Raw genomic sequence first — 22,196 nt, forward strand, 5'->3', positions numbered from 1 at the left:
TCAGTGTAGAATATGCCAATGTTCCAATTTAGCAGGGACTTATGACAGGAATATTCTTTCACACCTAGAGAAATGGTAAAAGTAGGATACACAGAGAGATCCATTGAGATTCACTTTGCTATAAGAAAAGGAGTACTTGTGGCACCTTGGAGACTAGCCAATTTATTTGAGCATAAGCTTTTGTGAGCTAAATATTTTCCACTGAATGCATCCGATGAAGTGAGCTTTAGCTCACGAAAGCTTATGCTCAAATAAATTGGTTAGTCTCTAAGGTGCCACAAGTACTCCTTTTCTTTTTGCGAATACAGACTAACACGGCTGCTACTCTGAAACCTGTCACTTTGCTATAAGCGACCAACTACTAGCATTTAGAAACCTGCTCAGCAAATACAGAATGTATCTCCCTGTTTCCTAAGTAGGCCAGGAAAATTTATTACACCTGTGCTCTGTGCTGGCTGCCCATTACTACCTACAAAACCATACAGGACCTAATGTATGTGTCTGTCTCTCTCTTTCTGACCCATCACATTCGGTGCTCATTTGGAACATATGTGCTCATCAACTCAAATGCAAGGCTCAGGGGGGAGCTAGGGCATTAGCATATAACAGGCCCCTGGCATGGAAAAAAACAGTATGTGATAGACTATCATAATGTATGCACACAAGGGGGCTGAATCAAAGTTGCCTGGGCAACCTTAATTCCGGATGTTCCTCACCTGAACCCCTGACTTTGCAACATTAATGTCCCTTTAACAGTTTTTTTTAAATGAAGTATATGTATATTCTGTTATTTTAGTACAGCTGAGGTTACTTATACTTCCTACCAGGACAAACATAAGTGGCTTCTCTCCCCATTTAAGCAAAATGGCTTTTGTATAACCTTACTCAAGCATTACTTGGCAAAGCTGGTGACAGCAAGTGCGCTTGGTTGGAAAAGTTCAGACTTTATTTCTGTAAAGTATACAGAGTAGATTAATAATATAGACCATGGTTTTAAGTGGGGGATGCAGGCTTTCCAATCCACACAGTTATTTAGCACTTCTTCCTGCTTCAAACATGAGTACTAGCAGCTAGACTAAACTAGTTCTACAGCCCAAGATGCCTCCTCTTCATGCATCATCACAGAACCGATCAAAATGGCTGCTAAACTGGACTGCATTTCCCAGCCCACATTGCTCTCAGAGAGGGGCTGGATAGGCACAAATTCTAACTCAGTTTCACAGCAACTTACACAGTAGTTCAGGAAACACCAACAAAACTTTAGGGAACTGCGCATCCCTCATTCATTTAGCACCTAACATCATGACCTGTATATCAGCAGCATAAAGCACATTTTGTCCCATATCTCAGTAATAATCATGCCAAGGGCCCTACAAACACAGAATTTTGTGCCAGGAACAAAACACTATAGATGGTGTAAGCCATTCTCCTGTACTTTTCATGCAGCAATCCTTCATCTCCCTGAAACCATAAAGAGAATCCTCCTTTACAGGCAAGCTATGCTACAACCTAGGGTGGCAAAAGCATAAAAAACCCTTTCCCTGAGGCAGTTTTCTCCTCTGCTTACATCAAGGTCCAGCCTAGCATATATATACATTCATGTTTTCATTTTCTCTCTACTTTCTGAGCAGACACTGCCCAATATCACATCCCTCCCTGCAGCAGCTTCCTACCACCAACTGAGTCCCTGGTAAATAGCTGATTGGACTAAGCTGGTTCTGCCGAGGCTGCAGCTAGATCAAGCAGAGCCAGCTGAATGCAATTTCAGTGTACCCAGAGTGGAGACCAAATCAATTCTTCTTCAGAAAAGGAAATGGAATAGGAGATATGGATTCAAGTATTTTCTCTGAATCAGGTATTGAGAACCTTTGAAAATCCAGAAAGGGAAAAAAGAAATCTTCCTTTTCCATAGTGGTCACCTTTGAGTGCATATCTGGAGGGAACAAATGAGGTTGAGTGGGCATGTATGGGGGATGGGTCAAGGGAATGGAGGTACGTACCCTAGGGGAAACATTGGAAAGAAAGTCTGAACAATTGCATAAGTGTGTAGGGGTAGAGAGCGTGAATGGTGTGAGAAAAATAGAGAGGAAGAAAGGAGAGGAGGGAAAGATTTGGATTTTAAAAATATCCCAGTGAGGAAAAAGAAAAGGAAAGGGCCGGAAAGATGGAAGAGTGATACAAGAAAATAACCAAGTGGTAGAAAAAGAAGGCAGAAGAGATACTCCTACATGTGCAGTCACCAGAAAGAACAAAGGAACCACATGCTATGGAGACATAGTAAGTTTTTTAAACTGTTAATAGAAAGTTTACTGATGATGTATTGTATTAACCCTGTAGAAAGTACAGTACACCATGGAATGGGTTATAAAAGATGGAAGGGGAGGGGAGGACAGGGGCTCAGATACATTCAGGTGGATAAAATGCCTCTGATAGGCTTTCTGTGGAATATGAATGATCAGTTTAGAGATGCTCTTACTGCAGAAAATTCTCATTGCCTTAGGCTCTGCTTTCTGTGTAGTTGCAGAAATATCCCATAGTAGTTTAGGTGCTGAGATTTTCTATGGGGCAAATGCTGAAGAGACTGGTAACTAGAGAACAGATGTTCACTGGCTTGTTTGCTTGGCTGAATGTTACTATGTTCTGCACAGCACTAGTCAATAAGCCTTCTGCATTCACCACAAGAATCATGAATTTAATGGGCCAAATTCATCCCCGGTGTAAATCTATGGGGTTACATGGGGAAGAATTTGACCCATGATGTGGAGCATAGTGTCTGGGCTTAAACTCTTGTAGGTAAGTTGAAATCTTTTATACAAGATGTGAAAGTAATGCTAAAACTAAAACCTGTCTCTTTCCAAAAATTAGGTGCAGCTCCTGTTATGTCACAGCAGGTCTACACCAAATAGATTTCACAGAGATATGGATATATGTGAATACAGTTGCTCTAATGACTAAGATAATGTTCTGGCCCCTGTCTTAGTAAAAGGATGTTGCTTATTACAGGGAATCTAATTCAATGGACTCCATCCTGCCAGGCAGCAGGATTTAAGGGCTGAACTGCAGCTGAGATATTCTTTCAGCTCCAATTATAGATGTCTGAATCATCTTCTTGATGTACATGTAAACTCCCCTTGTTTAGTACATTACAGTCAGAATCTGACCTTTAGAATCTGTTTATTTCAGGTTTTTGGGTGACTGAGGGTTCAGGGAAGAGCCTTCTGATTATGATTGGTGGATATTTCTTGTTTGAGTTTGTCTGATATCTATAGATTGCAGATTGGGATTTGCTGCCAGCAGTTTATTTTATTTTAAATGTAAATATACCTAGAGACTTGGGAAATGGGTGTTTTTTCTTTATAAATATGAATAAACTGATTACTATGGTGTTTGCGTAAAGGACCACTGTGAAAGATGGCGAAGATCTACACTTCATATGGTACAAGCTAAATACCATGCTGCATTTTCATTCTGCTCAGTATAGTTTTATGAAGTATTAACACTTCCAGGCAAGTGCATCTATTATCAGTTTCTTTACCAAGTGGTGTTGCATCCTTCCTCAGTTACAGCTGTGAGAAAGTGGTTTTGTTCAAATGGAAAACAAATGAATAGATCCTCCTATCTCTCATCTTTCTTTTGCAAGCAGACACTCCAATGATACAAGGGGTTTATCAATGGGCTTGTGTAGCTATGAAGGGAACACTTTTCTGGGAGCCCTTTTGTTAAAATGTTAGCAGCATATAGTTTAATCCAATGAGTACTGACAAGAAGTATTGTAAATGGAGTAGCGTTGACTTTCTGGTAGTAGATAGGGTGGGAGTCAGGAGAGCTGAACTGCTGAGAGACCTTGGGCAAATCACTTCACCTGCCTATGCCTCCGTTTCCCCTCCCACACTTGGTCTTTCGCTAATTAGATTGTAAACTCTTTGAAACAAGGATTGTCTCTTGATAAGTATATGTACAGTGCCAAGCACAATGGGGTTCCTGATCTCACTTGACGGTTCTAGGTGCTACTTTAATACAAATAATAGTACTCAGTACACTTTGTACTGGTAGGAAGTCCTTTGAAAGGACTTGAAAAGTATTTGTTAGTATCGGTCTTTCTATATAGCTACAGTATCTATTATGTCAAAAGCCTTTACATATACAATCTATACATCTGGATCATGTCATCACTAGTGTAATGTTGTCACATCTGGGGAGGAAGGTAACAACTGTTCAAGACTGCCCAGCGATATAACTAGGCTTGGCAGAATCCAGTTTTTATATCATTGTGATAGATAAATCAATATTAGTTAAGATTAAATTTTTACAGTTGTGCAAAATTATGGGTTTTAAGCACTTTTTAGATTATCAGTTTAAATTTTTACAGTTGAGGAAATTATGGAGGGGTCAGAATTATTTAATGAGTAGATACTGAGATTCAAAAAGTTAGTTTTATAACAAACACAGACTGTCATATATCAATTTTAGCTTTAAATCAAACTCTAAGTTCTCAAGCCGCATTTTTCTTACTTTGCCAATTTGTAAATTTCTGTTATCAATGGAACTATTTTTTATTGGTTGATGTGAATTGATGAATGTTGATTTTCACCACAATTACTGATAACTAAAAATCTAATCTTTCCAAGTCTAAATGTAATACAATATTCTCAGGAACAGAATATCAGAAATCTATATTTAGTTGGGAATTACAAAGGAAACTTAGTCAGGTAGGCAGAAAGCAATTAACTCAGCTTTGCAAAATTCCATTTGCCCTCTTCCCTCAGGCAAATTATATTTAGCCAGGCTGAATTAACTGATCTGGAATCTGACCAGCATAGTAAGGTTAACACCCTGATTCTTACTGAGAATGTCAAGGGATTACCCAGAAGTTACCTACTATAGGACAGGCCCAACAAAGAAAATAACAGAACGCCACTAGCCATCACCTTCAGCCCCCAACTAAAACCTCTCCAACGCATCATCAAGGATCTACAAGCTATCCTGAAGGATGACCCATCACTCTCACAGATCTTGGGAGACAGGCCAGTCCTTGCTTACAGACAGCCCCGCAACCTGAAGCAAATACTCACCAGCAACCACACACCACACAACAGAACCACTAACCCAGGAACCTATCCTTGCAACAAAGCCCATTGCCAACTGTGTCCACATATCTATTCAGGGGACACCATCATAGGGCCTAATCACATCAGCCACACTATCAGAGGCTCGTTCACCTGCACATCTACCAATGTGATATATGCCATCATGTGCCAGCAATGCCCCTCTGCCATGTACATTGGCCAAACTGGACAGTCTCTACGTAAAAGAGTAAATGGACACAAATCAGAAGTCAAGAATTATAACATTCAAAAACCAGTTGGAGAACACTTCAATCTCTTTGGTCACTCGATTACAGACCTAAAAGTGGCAATTCTTCAACAAAAAAACTTCAAAAACAGACTCCAGTGAGAGACTGCTGAATTGGAATTAATTTGCAAACTGGATACAATTAACTTAGGCTTGAATAAAGACTGGGAGTGGATGGGTCATTACACAAAGTAAAACTATTTCCCCATGTTTATTCGCCCCCCCCCCACCCCCCCATCCCACACACACACACTGTTCCTCAGACGTTCTTGTCAACTGCTGGAAATGACCCATCTTGATTATCACTACAAAAGGTTCCCCCCTCCCCCTCCTGCCCCTGCTCTCCTGCTGGTAATAGCTCACCTTATCTGATCACTCTGGTTACAGTGTGTATGGTAACACCCATTGTTTCATGTTCTCTGTGTATATAAATCTTCCCACTGTATTTTCCGCTGTATGCATCCGATGAAGTGAGCTGTAGCTCACGAAAGTTTATGCTCAAATAAATTTGTTAATCTCTAAGGTGCCACAAGTACTCCTTTTCTTTTTAGGGGATTATCAAAAACTCTTGCTGCACCTAGATATTCCTTAAGTCTCTTGCCCAATTATTCACCTTGCTTAGTATATCGGACGTAACAGCACATAGGCTGCCAGCCTTGTAGGTACAGATGGTAGTTCATAAAACTCTAAGGCACCATATAAATATTAGGTCCTTTTTAATAATTAATTGGGGAACAGTAACAGCAGGTCAGACCTTTTTTGGAGCTGGTCATTAGTAATTATTTTAAAAGCTCATACAAAGCAAATTACCTGAGGGCCTAGTGTCCCTGGAGTTTGTGATAGATTCTTCCAGAAGGGACTCTGGGGTATGTCATGTTTCAGTCAGTGTTGCTGTGGTTTGTACAAATCAGGGCAAGATTTGCTTCTTCCTCTGGTACTGTTGTGGTAGAAGGAACTTGTGAATTTTGAAGTCAGAGGAGATTCTTAAGTTGTGAGATCCAAAAAGTTGCTTATATTGCATGTACCTAAGGTACAATTTATACCTAAATTAGGGGGACCAAGCTACTGCATGGTTGTTGACTGACCCAGGTAAGCTACTGTAGTGTAAATGACAGGTTTCAGAGTAACAGCCGTGTTAGTCTGTATTCGTAAAAAGAAAAGGAGTACTTGTGGCACCTTAGAGACTAACCAGTTTATTTGAGCATGAGCTTTCGTGAGCTACAGCTCACTTCATCGGATGCATAGCATAGTATAGTGTAAATGGGTACCTAACCATGTTCCTCATAACTGCGTTAAAACCTTGGCTTTAGCCCAGAGATTAGGTTCCTCTCTACACTATGGGATTTGAGCTGTTTCTTCTGTCTCATTTTCATTTGGATGTTTGAACAGAGCTTAGTTCAGAGGCCAGATGTTGACATAGTTGTGAAGTAAAGACCATGGAGCTGTACTCAGGCTGGAAGAGCTGGTTGCATGGCATGATTGATCAAGGCTTCGGTTTGCTCCTTTGGCACTAGATGGCACTGTTGCTCTTTAGCAGCACTTGAAAATGACAATTCTCTCTCAGAAAGGTTGGCACAAGCAGATAGCTTGGAGATTTCAGTTAGTGGTTTGTGCATTGCTGCTGTTATCTTTAAGCTTAGCCCCCCACCTCCCAATCCAACTCCCTCCACCCGCACTCTTGTAAACTCTTTGTAAGCCCTCTGGCTGTTTTATAGATAAAATGTGAAAAGAAAAACCACAACGATCTCTCCAGTGGCTTTCATTATCACACCTCTCTAACAACTGCAGAACTCGCCTTTCTTTTCAAATTGGATTTCACTGATCTTTGGAAAATAAAGCGGCAGCCTCCAGCCTGACAACTGGACTGATGTGTCTTAACAATGAGTTATAACACACATTCCAGTAAATGAAGAACGTAAGAAGAGTGGCACATCTGCTTGCAATGGAAACCTCCAACTGCTGGAGAGCTGCAGCAGGCAGTGGAGATGGTGCAGGCCAGGAAAACTCATTTGTATACAATGAAACTTGTTTACATTGTGCTAGTGTCCAAACTGTGCTAGGTGTGGTGCAGGCAGGTGAGTTTTGCTCATAGCATAGTTACGGAGGCAACAGTCAGGAATTCAATCACTTTGTGTGAAGAACAGGTCATCTGTTCTCCAGAATTACAGCACTGGGATGATTTAGTTGGGGTTGGTCCTGCTTTGAACAGGGGTTGGACTCAATGACCTCCTGAGGTCTCTTCCAACCCTGAGATTATATGATTCACTGACTCTTTGAGTGTGGAAAAAACGTTGAGAATTTATAAGTCAATCTGTTAATTAGCTTTGGTTAAAATTAATTTTAAAAATGGGCCCTTTAAGGCGCTAAATTTCTTACATCTTTTATCTTGGTGCAGGCATTTGTCTGTCTGTCCCAAAAATTGGCAGACAGGTAAGTCTTGGGTAGATAGTGTGACCTGGGTAGATAGTGTGACCAGATTTTGAAAAGCCTTCTAGGATTAATGATAAAACTAGACCTATGCCATCTAGTCCATTGGCCCTTTCCAATGCAGGATTGTTAATGTCATTACATAGTTCTAATTTTAGTTCAGTTTTAAAACTCCTAAACACTGGGACTCACTACTGCTGTTGAAAAAATGTTCTAGAGCTCATAGCGAGGCAATGTACCTGCCATTCAAATTGAAGTTTCCTTTTTTTAATTGCATCTAGGTTTATGCTAATTAAAGTAATCTATAGCACCCAAAATAATGCCTCTCACTTGGAGCTGTGTTAAACTTTTTTAGATATTTACAGGCCTATCTTCCCCTTCCTTTAGTTTTCACTTAGCCAAATTGTACACACTATGCTTTGCTGTCTTCCTCTTTCCCCAATGAGCTAATCTTTGCAGCCCCATAATAATTTTGTTTCACTTCTTAGAACTCCCTCCAGTTTATCTATATCATCCTGGTAAAAAAGTGCCCAGAACTAGCTACGGTTTACTAGTGAGAGCTCATACCAAAGCTGTATAGAAAAGGAACATGCAGCCCAACACTGTGTACTTGTCCTTCCAGCGGCCCTATTACATTGAGGACTCATGTATCATTTGCTGTCCACTCATGCCCCGATCTCCTTTAGTTACTGCCTTCCAGATTTCTCCCTCTAGTTGAACATCTGTGTTTTGGATAATTTTCCTCGAGATGCACTAGCTTGCAGTTTTTCCATGCTGAAGCTCATTGTTGTTTTGTGCCCATAATTCTCAGCTCTCACGGTTGCTTTGTAGTATTCCTCTGATGTATTCAAAGGGTCCCAATTCAGTATTATCTGCAAATTTCATCACTATCCTGGTTTACCCCTTGCGGTAGAACATACATGAAAACTAGGAGTAAGCCAAATGCTGATCCTCAGGATACATTGTTGGACACCTACTCGCCTTTTAACACGTCCTTTGTTTATAGTCCTTCTGACATTCTTCTATGTGGATTATGAGCGCATATCCAAGCAAATTGAATTAATGTTGTTCTTAAGTGCTGTAAAAACCCATATGGTTTTTATCAATTGTGGTTATGTGATAAAAGATTTTTCTCTCTCATTTTACAAGAGAGAGGAGTTAAGCTTATGGTAACTCCCACAGTCACACTTTCCTGTTTGAAGAGCTGTACGATATTTACTTTTCTTCCATTTTTTTTTTGTTTGTTTCCTTTCTCCTCCCTAGTTCTCCAGGATTCAACTGCATGGTAAGGAGAATATTTGTTAAATTTTGTGCTGTTAAATCCATGCCCCTAGCACTGTGAATATGCCCGTGAAAGGGCAAGTAGATTTGATTTTGAAGCATAACTTTGCAAAAACTTCTGTGACTTACAATTACACATTGAAAATTGGATTAAATGAGCTTTAAGTGAATTTAGCTTTGTATCCTGGAGCTTATCTGTACATGAAACCTGTGGGGATAGGAATGGGTGTTTGAAGATGCACAAAAAGGGGTTCCCATGACATCCTCTTGCATTTTACACAAAATCCCTTCAACCCTAGCTTCCTAGTGGTTAGTAGCGCACAACACCTCTTGAGAAAGTGGTGGGGCTGAAGTCTAGGGCTACGTCTACACTGTGCACCTTAAGGTGTGCTGCGTGGCCGCTCTTTGTCCCAGAAACAAAATAAAACCAACCCGAATGAGGGGGTAGTAGCTTCATTGCTGGGAAAGCATCTCCCGCCAATGAAGCGCTGTCCACACCAGTGCTTTTTGTCGTTACATTTTTTGTCATTCGGGGGGTGGGGGTGTATTTTTTTCACACACAGTGCTGGGGGAGGAGGGAGAGGACTGGCAGCTCAGCGGGACAAGATCTCATAGTAATAAGACTGCTGCTAGGTGATCTGTAGTGGCTTGATCCACTGCCCATTAAAGCCACCCATTGATTCAATGGGTTTAGATCAGTCTAGAAGTGAGAGATACACCAAAGATGGGAATGCATAGCTAAGCATCGTATTGGCATGATGATCTTGTTTCAGCCCAAGTTGCCTTGGGATATTTCTATTCTCTGGCCCTCACAAATTCCCCCTCTATTTTTACCCAGCAGGAATGTAAGACACTTGGAATTCATTAATAGTCATTGCAGATGACCATGTCTAATTAGTACCTTTTTTTTTTTTTTTTGCACCCACCCACGAATACTGCGCTGGAGCATAACCCCCTTGTGCACTCTATTGCATGCTGCACAAGAATTTGTAAGATATGGGCTTGAAAATCTCCTTCATTCAGAGTCACAGTTTAGCATTCCTGGTAGACAGACAGAGAGGAGAGCGTTTCCATCAAAGGTCCCCACTCTCACAGCTCCCCTTCCATGCTACCCCAACTGCTTGGATTAAACTGTGCTACAGCTTTTGGCATCCTCCCCATTCATTACTGCATTGATAACTGATAGAGACAGTATTAGTTAAAGAACCCACTGCTGCAGTACCAAAATAAACAGGAGATGAAAGATAAGGCAGTCTCTCCTCGGTGCATGCTCACCTTAAATGAAGGTCTGTTTGATAATGCTGCTGTTTTGATGTGTTAAATAGGTCTGTCTTAATGCCCCAGCGGATAATAAATCAAACATACATCCCAATAATGTCATGCCAAGATTATTGAGATTGGCAGCTGGCAAAGGGGGGAGGATACCTCACAAAGAAGTTGCGCATGGAGAATGTTCTCAAGTCATCTGTTGTGGCAGGCAGCAAGCCTATCTTCACAGCCTGTTCCTCTGTCAACATGCATTTAAAATCTCATCTAGTGATGCTTCCAGGCAGGCTGACGGTTCTTTCAAAGTCACCTTCCCCTTATTGTAAATGATGTTTCTCTGGGCTGTTTGTATGGAGATGGAGGCCTTTCAGGTGCAGGGTTTGCAGCTCTCTGCATGGCAGAGCCCACTCCCCATTCCTTCCTGTTCTAGGGGAGCTCTCTTCAAAGATAGCCTTGAAGCCACAGAGGGAAAGGAGCTGCAGACGTTGTTCAGATGGTATTGCTACCTAGGTGCATGCATTAGCCAAGCTGTATTTGTTGACCACGTTCTCTCTTTTAAATTGTCCTTCAGGAAGCTCCTCATGACCTAATTATGCCTGCAGTTGTATCACTTAACTTGTCCCGCACTACAAGTGGCATGTGGAAGCAGGAAGCTCTGAGCGCACACGCTCGCAGAAATTAACTAATAGAGAATGACAGCGGGTGGTGAGGGGTTTTTGTTTTAGAATAAGAAGTCTCCTGGAGTGTTACTGATCCCCTAGAGGTGCCATTAGCTCATGATAACCAAACCTTTGAAATGGCTTTATTGTCTTAATAATATAGTGGTGAAAGAAAATAGGGAATATGCCACATTTATTATTTATGCAGCTAAAATATGAACATTGGCAATTAGAATCTTTAAACCATGGGTTCAGCAGAACCTCATTGCTCATTTATTCGTGTTTGGAACATCCATCATGGCATCTGAATGCCCCTAGAGTCCATGTCTGACCACACAAACTTGCTAAAACAGTAAGCTTATCCTATAAAATACTGCAAAGCAGCAGGCCATCAGAATTAATGTTGCAGGATGGAGACATAGTTTAAACGCGGGGATGGATAGGCTTTCCCTAGTGTGGGTGATGTTGGAAATGGAATGGTGCTTTATGCTATCTGAGCTAATCTTACCTTAAGAAAAAATTCTGCCTTGGTTAAGAGCACACAGCATCTCTGTGTTGCACAGTCACGCTGTGGCATCTGCTGTGTGCATCTGATCTGAACATGCTGCTTCCCTGCACACTTAATTGGTGAAATTGCCACCTATTGTTTATAAAAAACATAGAACAAACAATTCTGGTCTCTGAGACTGTAGCAGCAGTCTCAGTCTCTCTCTCTCTCTCCCCTGCGGTGTGGTTGGGAATCATGCTCTGCCAACACAAGGCAGCATGGCGGAGATGCATGTTGAAACATATGCATCATGACATCTACATCTGGATGGAGTATTCCACACTGAAATTTAAGGAGAACATGCAGCTAGTGAGAGAGGAAGCACTGTATTTTACAAGTCCTTTCCACACCTCTACATTCTACCCCAGAGTGTACTTTTCTTTTATTCTTGGTGCCCAGAGAGCGGCAGGGGGTGGAGGGGAAGAGGCTTTCACAACAGAGGAAAATGGAAGGTGAAAAGGGGAAAGTTAAGGCTTACATAAAATAAATTTGCCAAGCCATAATATGGCCACGCTGCTTTCACGCCAATGGAAGCTATTTCAATAATCTGCCTGACAGCCCACTTTCTCATTCTGTGCGATCTATCCATTAGGTTGCAAACTTGTTGGATCACTTCATTTTATGAAGTGGGCAATAAGAGGAGGGGTAGCTGGATGCTGTATCTGCAGTAACTGTCGACAGAGACTGGAGGGGAGAGTGAGAACAAGTGCATTTGAATTAATCTATTAATAAAATCAAATTTTAATTGGAATTGCAGAGCAGATGAAGTGCCAAGATTTGAGGGTCACACGCAGAACATGCAAGGGTGTCCTATACTAAGTATGCTCCTTGTCTTAAGTTGTGATAATTGATACTTGTGCCCTTTGACTAGTCAGGGCAGTTCTGCTTGAGTTATCAGAGAAGCTACCCCAATCGATCCCCTTCTGCATGATATTCAAATACAAAATGTTACATTATCAAACTCACTTATTGCTCAATAGTGTGTATGATGCTAGTGCCTCTTGCATCCCTATATGCCCCACCTGGGGTTTACCTCAAGTAGCTATGTGGAAATAAAAAGTATCTGCATCTCGTCTCAGTAGGATTTTACATTAAGATAGCTAATGATGTAAAACACACTTAGCCACTCTGGGCTGTGAGGGAGACAAGTCAGTGGATGAACACATGCAGTGTTACGTATAAGGCTAGTGTGTCTGAAATCTTTCTCCAGCATGAAAGATCCCCCTTTAAAAGGCCAGAATGCAAAATAAAAGGGGCTGTTGTGCTGTGATTCATATTATGCTGGGGGTTAAGGGTGCAATTTATTCTAGGGCAGAGGGCCAGCTCACGGGCCTCTACATAACTTAAACCCTTAACATGGAGTGTGAATGGAGACATAGGTGTTGCAGAGACCATTGCATCGGCCCACTGCACTGGAGTAAGTGTCCCGACAACTTCAGCATAATTAATACTAATGTGTTAGGCTGGGCTGTTGGTTTCCTGACCACTGTTGGGCAATAACAAACCCACCCCACGACTGGTAAAGTGTGGAAGCACACTCCAACTGACTATGGGAAATGTACAAATCCCTGTGATTTTGCACAGAGGAGTTGTGCTGGGTTGTAGCTGTTGGGCATATGAACTGCCTCAGAACAGAAGGGAAATGTAGCACATGCTGTCACTCGTGATATTTCTGCAAAAGCTCTGTTTAAGTCTGAGTTTCTTTTAAAATCTAAACCCAGTAAGACTTGCCGAGATCATTAGCTGGCAGCCTGAGGCAGCTAAGAGTTTATGGTTGCTTAAAAAATGAATTCCCCTCATTGGTTCTAGTTGAATCCAAACCCTTGAAATATCTAGTGTGCCCCTGACACACTCTCTCTCATATAATTTTATACATGTTGGCATGTCTTTCATTTGGATCCATGTGTTTCTATTGGAGACTTGATTCAAACTGTTTATTAATTTACAATAATGCACAGAAGGTGTTCACAATGCATTCTGGATCTCCCCATTAACAACCTTTCCCCAGGTATCCATATTACACAGGCAAAAGGAAAAAGTCATTCTTCTTCCCAGTGCTGATATTCTCTCCGTGAATGAATAAACCAAGTCAGTTTCTTCTGAGTGAGTTTAAGGCCTCTTGGTCCTGTACATCCCTCCTTGGTGAAAGTATAAGTGACCCCTGTTGGGGTGTCAGTAGGATTTGAACTTGGTACCTTCAGCATGAGACTCTACCACTGTATTAAAGAATTAAGAACTGTAGCTAGCATCTGTAGGAGATTCATGAATCTCCTGTGTGAGCTAGCCACTGGAGCAACCATGAATTTTTAGCTGCCTCCAGACTGCCAGCTATGTTCTCAGCAAGTGTTACTGGGTTTAGAGGGGGACAAAGACTACATTTAGTGCAGGCTACACAAGTGTGACTAGAGTCTACCTGACGGGTGCAAGCAAAGTTAAGTGCTGAGCAGCAGTAAATCTCATACATCCTTACTTTGCATTCTTGAAAGCAAGAGAGTTGGGGGCAGAGGCAGAGAATGGATTTAAGTGCAATCCTCAGCATGCAAAACAAGCCACTTAAGTATGTTTCCCATTTAAGCATTGCCTACTAGTTAATGCAGGTCTGGGGTCCCTGCTAATCCTTATCTTGATTATCACTTTCTGCCTTGTATATACACGTGCAACATTCTGTGCCTGCATTGCTCAGGATCAAGCCCTAGAATCTCACAAGCATGGAACAACAAGAGTGTGTGGAGGGAGATGGATAATCCCTCTACATAAAACACTCATACAAGCTGCCTCTGCAGCATCCACAGTTCCCCATAGTCCTGACTTCTGCAGGACCCTCTACATCGGGGCTGCTCCAAATGAAATAAATAGGAAAAGGCCCCAGCAAGGTTAGACCTATTAACTAAAGGCCAAATTTTGGTGGCTGAGGGTGCAGAAGAGTGCAGGGAGTCTCTCCTGACCAATGTCCTTGTGCAGGATGTGTCTGTAGTGTGGCTGTGTGTTTTCTTTGGGCAGAAAGCAGAATGTGAGGGTTGCCTGTTGGTGATGCGGCCAGGGCTAATAGGCCAAAGATGATATGTTAGTGTTGGCTGGAGTTATGTTTGGGGCCCTGCCCTACCCACCAGCTAAAGACAGTCAGGCAGTGCTAGAGGAGTTCATGCCATATATTTTGTAGTAAATGCCTTTTCCTGAGTGCACACCACCCTCCTGCCCGAGGTGCTCCTGGAGGAGTTATGCCTTAGGCAGGCTGAATGCCTTCCCTCTACCATTGCCACAGCTGCTTACAGCTCAGTGACTGAGCCATAATTCATCCCTGAGCATCTCTATGAGCCTAATATACTTAGCATGCCCCTGCTCATAAATTATAGGCAGGATGGGCCTCTGTCGGCCCTGTCACCCTCTGACTTTTTTTTCCTCTGAGGGCAGGTCTGCCTCTGACTGCTGCAGTTTTGTTCAGACTGTCAGATAACCAGTGGTGATCCCGCAAAACCTAGGCACCTTGCCCATCTGCTCTTGTCTGGACACCCCAGAACAGGATTCCACTGTGTTAGGGGAAATGCTTCTGACTCCTCTCTCACATCTATCTGGGGGAGAAGGAAAGTGTAGTTTAGATCAGAGAACTGCAGCTTTATCAGTGTAGGTATTCTGCTCCATGTGGCATAACAGCCTCAAGTCCTTTTAAACCTTGACATAAATATGTAGTGATAAGATAAGCCTGGTTATCCTGTACCGGTTACTCCAGATAAGATAAAGCCTTTTATGTAAAACAAGACTCAAAGTTTCTGCCTTTTGGGGGGGGGGGGGGGGGGGGGGGGGGAACCTCCAGAAATGGTTCTGTTTACAAGAGGAGTGGTCGCGTTGGAGCAACAGGGATTATAAACATGGCTTTCAAAACCTACCCAAAACAGACAAAGCCTCTTGTTCTCAGACCAAACAGAATTAATCTGGTGGATGGTACATTTCAATCTCAAAGAGCTGTTGGGCTAGTAAGAGGCAAAGTTATTGCAGTGCATGGGTTTGCCTACTGTTAGTTTGCTAAAACTGTGTCCACACTGTAGTATTTCAGTGATTACAGAGGCCAGTTCTAGGATAGCTAACATGAAATACCATATTATGGAGACACTGGTTGAGACTCCATAATTAAGGCTGAGTTTCATTTTGCACTTAAAGGAAGGATTCACTCTCTTTGTTCTGTATGAAAAATACAGTGTATCCTCACCAAATGTAAACATTTACCCTTTGAGTACAGAATGCATTTTCTGAGAACGTACAGGAAGTCCATCGGAGTTCATTTTAACTGGATCCTTTACAAAATTTAGCATGTTAATTTTTGTCCCAAATTATCTTAAACAGAATAACACAGACTTCAAATTTTCCATTTAGTTCAAATAAATTAATCTTGTGCCTAGGCTATATTTGAAGAAATTAAGTAAGTTTATTAATGGTGGTTGTATCTAACTGCTGTGATTATATTCAGCTAGACAGGCTCAAGTAACTTACATTTGGCCATTCTGACATCAGAGAACTCAACCAATTGCCCTCCTTCTATAGCTAATTTGCATGCACGGTTGTGTTAGCTGTAAAAAGTCAGTGGTACAACTGCGAGATATCTCAGTGATAGATTACTTGGTCCAGCTGTCCCTGCTCTTGAAGAAATATTCCAGGCCTGCATACTAGCTTGAGCATCAGTGTGTGAAAGGCTCCCCATGGCACTGTTGGAGGAAATGAGACACTAATTCAAAGGAAACCCTTAAAGCACAGAGACATTTGGACTCTGGGACTAGGTTCTCCCTGCCTCCTCTTTACATAGGCAGACTGGTATTGACACAGCCTTCTAAACCAGGAAGTTAATTGTAAAATAAATTCCAGATCCACCAGTACACTTTCTGCCTGCTTTGCACCTGTAACTCACTAGTGAGTGTGTGTTACCAATCCTCTCTGTGCCCAATCTGTAGAGGATGGGAATCTGTAACTGCCCCAAATAGAGCACCTTGGCTCTTTAGCTTGAGCTGAAGAGGATCATGGTTTTAGTTCTGAAGGTCCCTTTTCCATTGACCAAGCTGATAGCTGTCACACTCGGTGTTCCAGTGAGGCAAAGTGGCTATAAATCCAATTTAAGTGGCTAGTGTGCTCTGGCTGCTTTGGGCTGCAATGGTGCACCACGGAAGCTGCTGTACAGTAATGCCACAAACAGGGGATTGGGGCGCAGGGGTGTCTTTAAAAATCAGTTTAATCTAAAATCTAGGATCACAAATGTTAAATGCTTTAGTCACAATTCTGTGGTTACTGCATGATGCCGTCACAGGGTAGCATTATGATGGTTCCGGGTGCCTTAGCTGTTCATTTCTTATCTGAATATGTCTGGGTTTTGGTCTTTAATGCTTGGTTTTAGGATAACTACAGCATCCCTGTAACTACTTTCACTCTTTAGTTACTGATATGTACTCTCAAGCTTAACCCCCTCTGAATGTAGGGTTCTTGTTTGTGTGGAGTTATTTGGTCTGGGAATAGGACTATGGTATTGATATTACTGTAATTGAGCATGGGTGAATCCTTTGTCTTGGTCTGCAACTGATTCCTGTGTGAGAGAGAGAATCAACAGGGAACGTGGCACTGTGTAGTGTCCTGCAGTATGTTTGGCAACTGTGCACTCTAGCATGGAACTCAGACCTTTCATTGCACACATGAGCAAGTGGTCTTCTTGCCAACTGCAAACATTTTGGTGCCCATCTCACAAGTGAGCAGAGGCTGGCAGTAACAGCTATGCTGGGGACAGTGTGGTACATGGCACACAAGTAGGCAGCTAAAGCTTAAAATACCACAGTCAAAGTACGTTACAGTTCTTAACTGCCACAAATATGTTTGAAATGCACTGAATAGAGTTAGAAATGATCTTGTTGATCACTCTAAGTGATACATTTTATGTTTTGTAGCAAAATGTAACCTTTCGCTTTTCCTGTTACTTATAAGGAGTATTGTGGACAGAGCAGGTAACTTCTAGGTTGTATTTTTTCCAAATCTGTCACTGATTTAGGTCCTGGCTCCACTGTGACCAGTCCACTGGAGTTGCATCATAGACTACCGATCTGGGGATCACATATGGGTGTCAGGAAGTCGTGACCATCCTACCCTTCTCATATTGCTAGATAGAAAAGGTTGAGAGCTACTGAATTACAGTAAAATAGTGCCAGGTGCAGTTCAAACAATGTCTGGTCTCTCCAGTATAGATGGGACCAAAATGGGTCTTAATGGTCTTACTAAATAGCACGATGGCCCTGCAGAGTCCAAGTTTGCCACACAACTCAGGAATATTGTGAGTGCTGAATCCCACCTGAGCAGAGGATGCTTAGTCCCATACAACATAATTCTTTTGTAACCGGATCCTCCAGTGAGATGGATTCCCATAATATAGATGAGACCTGGCATGTCATTTAGGCAAAAGTTTTCAAACTTAAGTGCCTGTAGAAGAGGACTCAGCACAGGTGTGCCCTCTCATTGCTGAGTGTGGCTTAGCAGCTTTCCTCTCTAGCATCCCCTGCTGACGTTAGCTCTGGTGCTGGGTGGTCTGCCTTTTCCCACAGCTTGACCCTCCAGCCCAGTCATGTCAAAGTCTCTCCCTTTCCAGGGAACTCCAAGTCCACATAAAACAATATCCAAAGTTCCAGTCTCTTCTGCCCCCTTTTCTGGGTGTTACTAAGACCCATGGGTCCTCACCCCAGACCTCAGTGTATACCACTCAAAGAAATCCTTACTCAAGTACCTGTTGCCCAGTATTTTACTGAACCCGGTCTTGAGTTCCTCACCGTGAGAACCCCTCCTCTCCCAACCTCTTGGCAGGTCTCAGTTCTGTATTGAGCCCCCTACAAGGCCTGTTGTAGCGAGAATCACCATCTCCTGTAGCCTTTGCCTTTTATTGCCTTTTTTAGCCTTTGTCTGTACCCAGGATTTTCCTGCCTCTAGCAGCCTTCACTGACACCCTCAGCTTCCTAAGCTTCCTCTCCAGATCCCTTTCCTCCTCTTCATCAGAGCTTCCCACTGGGGCTCAGCTTAATGTCTGCAAAAGTTCTTACTCATTTCATAGCATGGCTTCTTCCTGGCTCCTCTAGCTCTGTCTTCAGCCTTCTCTTAGCCTTTAGCCCAAGAGGGAGAACTCCCAGCTACCTCTCATCGGGATCTCCTTTCTGGGTCACTTCCACTGCCTGCCACTGGGTCACTCCTGCCTCTATGAAGACCCAGCTGGGTTAGATTACCAGTTATGCCTGATACCTGTCCAGGTGCCACTCAATCTGGGCCAGCTCTACAGTTTTTGCCACCCCAAGATGGCAAAGGGGAGAAGCTGCCGCCGGGACTGAGGGGCTGCTGCCTAATTGCCGCTGCTGTGGAAACACTGCCGCCCCTTCCTAATGGCCGCCCCAAGCACCTGCTTGGAATGCTGGTGCCTGGAGCTGGCCCTGCACCCAATGACCTAATTGGGCTCAGGCTCCTGTTAATCCCTGGTTAATCACTATGCAGGGTTTATACATGCCATTCCAGTGCCTCATGTTAGGTGAGCATATAGCTGCCTATCTGATGAGATAGCTCCCGCAGCTCTCGTTAACTCTGAAAATCAGGCCACTCTTATTTAGGATGCTAAATGTGGCCTTAGCCTGGATGCATCCAGATTGCAACAGATTGGCTTTAGCTTCTCTGTGGCTCAGTTAACATCCTTATAAAATAAAGATATCTTCCTTGCAGGGATGCTAAATGATCTAATGTTGGGAGGTCATGTTATCCTAAAATTAAAATGCAGTGTACAGTCAAAGTACTAATATTACTGCAAGATATTACAGAGTGTTTATAATCTCTGAATCCCATTAAAGGATTTATATCCCCGTTTATCAGTGACCCTCTTTCCCACAGTTGTGGAAGTCTGGCTGGCCATCTTCCATGTTGTTCCAACCACTCAGACTATGCTGACAGTTGAGGACTTTAAGGGAAATCTCCCACCATCCAGTGTAGATCTAGACAACCCCATGGTAAAAATGCAGGCCATCACTGTGGGCTAGCACTAATGGAACTGCAATGTTACAATAGTGCAGGAGGCTCAGACTGCCTTAAAATCCTTCGAGGCTATGATATCCTGGGGTGGGGGGGCAGAAATATTATTGGAAATTCCCATCGTAAACTTTTGATAAAAATTCTTTATGCCCCTAAAGCTAATGGTCATAAGAAGCACTCTTATGCTTTGTTGTTGTATTTGAAGGGAATTTGGCCAAAAAGGTAAAAGTTACATTTCAGTGTAATTAAATAGAGTCTATTTGGCTACAAAGAGTAATCTGCTGAGCAGCCAATGGAAAAATATCTTAAATGGAGGATGATCAGAGATAGCAGGTTCAAACATGGAAAACAATGCCATGATTCCAGACCTATTTAGTGAGCGGTTAAAAAAAATGTGTGTCAGAGAGAGAATCTGAGGTGAGTTCAACAGGACAGAGTGAGATCATCTCATCCACTGGAAACTTGAGGGACGTGCCATGTATTCCCATTTGGCGGAGTTCAGGCCAGCACATATACACAAGACCCCATCAGTAACCTTCTTTGGCTTGCACAATTAGTGTTCTCCAGTTTTCATCCATCATTGTTTTGTTTAAAGAACTCCAGTCATGCAAACTAAGAAGTAAAATGTTGAAGAATGATTGGAAGAGTTTTGCTGAACTTCTCCAAATGTGTGTTTTGTTTAGGAGGAAAATGGCAATCGGGCTCCAACCTTATGCCACTGAAGGCAGCGTCAGGCCTTTAGAAGCCATCAGTGACAGTGTTCAGAAATTCCAGGTTTAACATTTATGCCTGAACTTGGTTAAAACAATTGTGGCTGACCCTACTTTTCATAGGGCTTTGCTGGTCAGCAGGCTGGGGCCGACTCATTACTAGATTTTGATTTTAAAATCAGCTTCAGTCCAGGTAGCAATCCAGACTACAGCACTTAAGCACAACTAACCCTGGCCAATCAATCAATCTGTGCTACAACCTGGTTTAGCCACGATTGTGCCGGAAACATGCTCCAGCTCCACGGTTTAAATGGAGTCATTTCTATAGTGCAGAGAAAGCATGGGATCATGCATGTTTTAATGACTGCTGCACTGGGAGGGCCTTACCAATACAGTAGAAGTGGCTACAGCAACCAGTTTGAGTAGCACAATAATCTAGATAAGAAGATTCCAGGATAGTCACTCTAAAGCCTAGAATGTCTATAGAGTCAGGGTGTGTCTACACTTACCGAGGATTCATGCTGTGGCGACCGATCCACCAGGGGTTGATTTTAACAGGTCTAGTGAAGACCCGCTAATTCGACCGCTGACCTATCAACCAACCAACTCCAGTACTCCACTGGAATGAGAAGCATAAGGTAAGTTGACAGGAGAGTTTCTCCCATCGACTCAGCGCGATGTAGACACTGCAATAAGTTGACCTAAGCTACGTTGACTCCAGATACGTTATTCACGTAGCTGCAGTTGCTTAACTTATGTCGACTTAACCCCGTAGTGTAGACCTGCCCTCAGTGTGAAGTGATGGAAACAGCCACAAGCACGGTTGAGACAGAGCTTTTTTGATTCAGATTACCACCAGGCTGAATAATCACTGGGTTTCACAATCTGTTACCATCCAATTTAAGTTCTCAGCCATTTTGACTTCACAAATTAAACCTATGAGGCGTACAGTGAGTCATGTATCTATGCCATGCCAATAGTTTTAGACCAGTAGTGGTGCTACCTCTGATTTCACAATCATCCCTACTACTCTACAGAGAACTTGCACGCAACAAGTATAATCAATTATACTAATAATAAATAAGTATACTTTGAATGCAACAAGTATAAAAGAGAGACTGCACAGAGGGTGGATTACTTGGCTCAACTGCCCCAGTTCTTCAAAGCCACCCACACAAAGCAACACAAATCTCCCTGCCCCCTCCCTCAAACAGGAGAAATGCCCTCCCTCCCTTGTTTGGTGGGGCACACTGTCTCTGCAAGGATTGGGAAGATGAAGTAGAACTTCCTGAGGACGAGATGGAAAGGAAGGTAGGGCCTCTCTGACTGTTCAGCCTATCAGTGCTCTGGCTGCTGCTGGTGCACGTGGGGTGGACCCCTGCAGAACAATGCTCTATGCTGTTACATATGTCTAAAACCACCAGTGATGGGTCACGGATTAGCTAGGAGGGGTATATACACTACTGGCTGTTCAACAGCTCACAGCCATTTTAGAATGGGAAGTAAAGAAAAAACACTGAGTTTGCAGGGATGGGATTCAGTATGGCCAAGGGTAATTAAAAACTGAAGTTGAGCCAGGGCACTGAGTTTAACACACCCCTACAGAAAGATTAAGTGGGAAGGGTGGGAGGAGACTGGCCCACCCCTCCCCCCCCCAAAACCCCCCCCCACACACACACAACCCCCAACAACCTTGTAGCTTTGTTGCCTGTTGGCCTACACAATGATAAATTGGGTGTGAGAGGTGTGCCGGTGTTTAATCTGCAAGTGAGTCCTGCATATTCACATATGATGCCAGAAGGGGACTGCATGAGGCAAATTCACAGACTGCAACAGCAGCGAACAAATTGAACCAGTTTTAGAAGAACCCAACTTAGCCAAGCACCTTTACTGACGGGGATCAGCCGCCCTGCAGCTGCAAGAGCAAATATG

At 42.8% G+C, this 22,196-nt stretch overlaps 1 long non-coding RNA gene across 1 annotated transcript; it reads left to right on the forward strand.

The window, feature by feature from the left end:
- Positions 1–1,801: 1,801 nt before the first annotated feature.
- Positions 1,802–17,507, forward strand: LOC122463048. Its single transcript, XR_006286024.1, has 3 exons — positions 1,802–2,277; positions 9,043–9,064; positions 17,451–17,507. It is a non-coding gene; the product is annotated as an uncharacterized LOC122463048 (long non-coding RNA).
- The last annotated feature ends 4,689 nt before the right edge of the window (positions 17,508–22,196 follow it).

Source organism: Chelonia mydas, chromosome 15, assembly GCF_015237465.2.
Source record: "Chelonia mydas isolate rCheMyd1 chromosome 15, rCheMyd1.pri.v2, whole genome shotgun sequence".
NCBI classification, from domain to species: Eukaryota; Metazoa; Chordata; order Testudines; family Cheloniidae; genus Chelonia; species Chelonia mydas.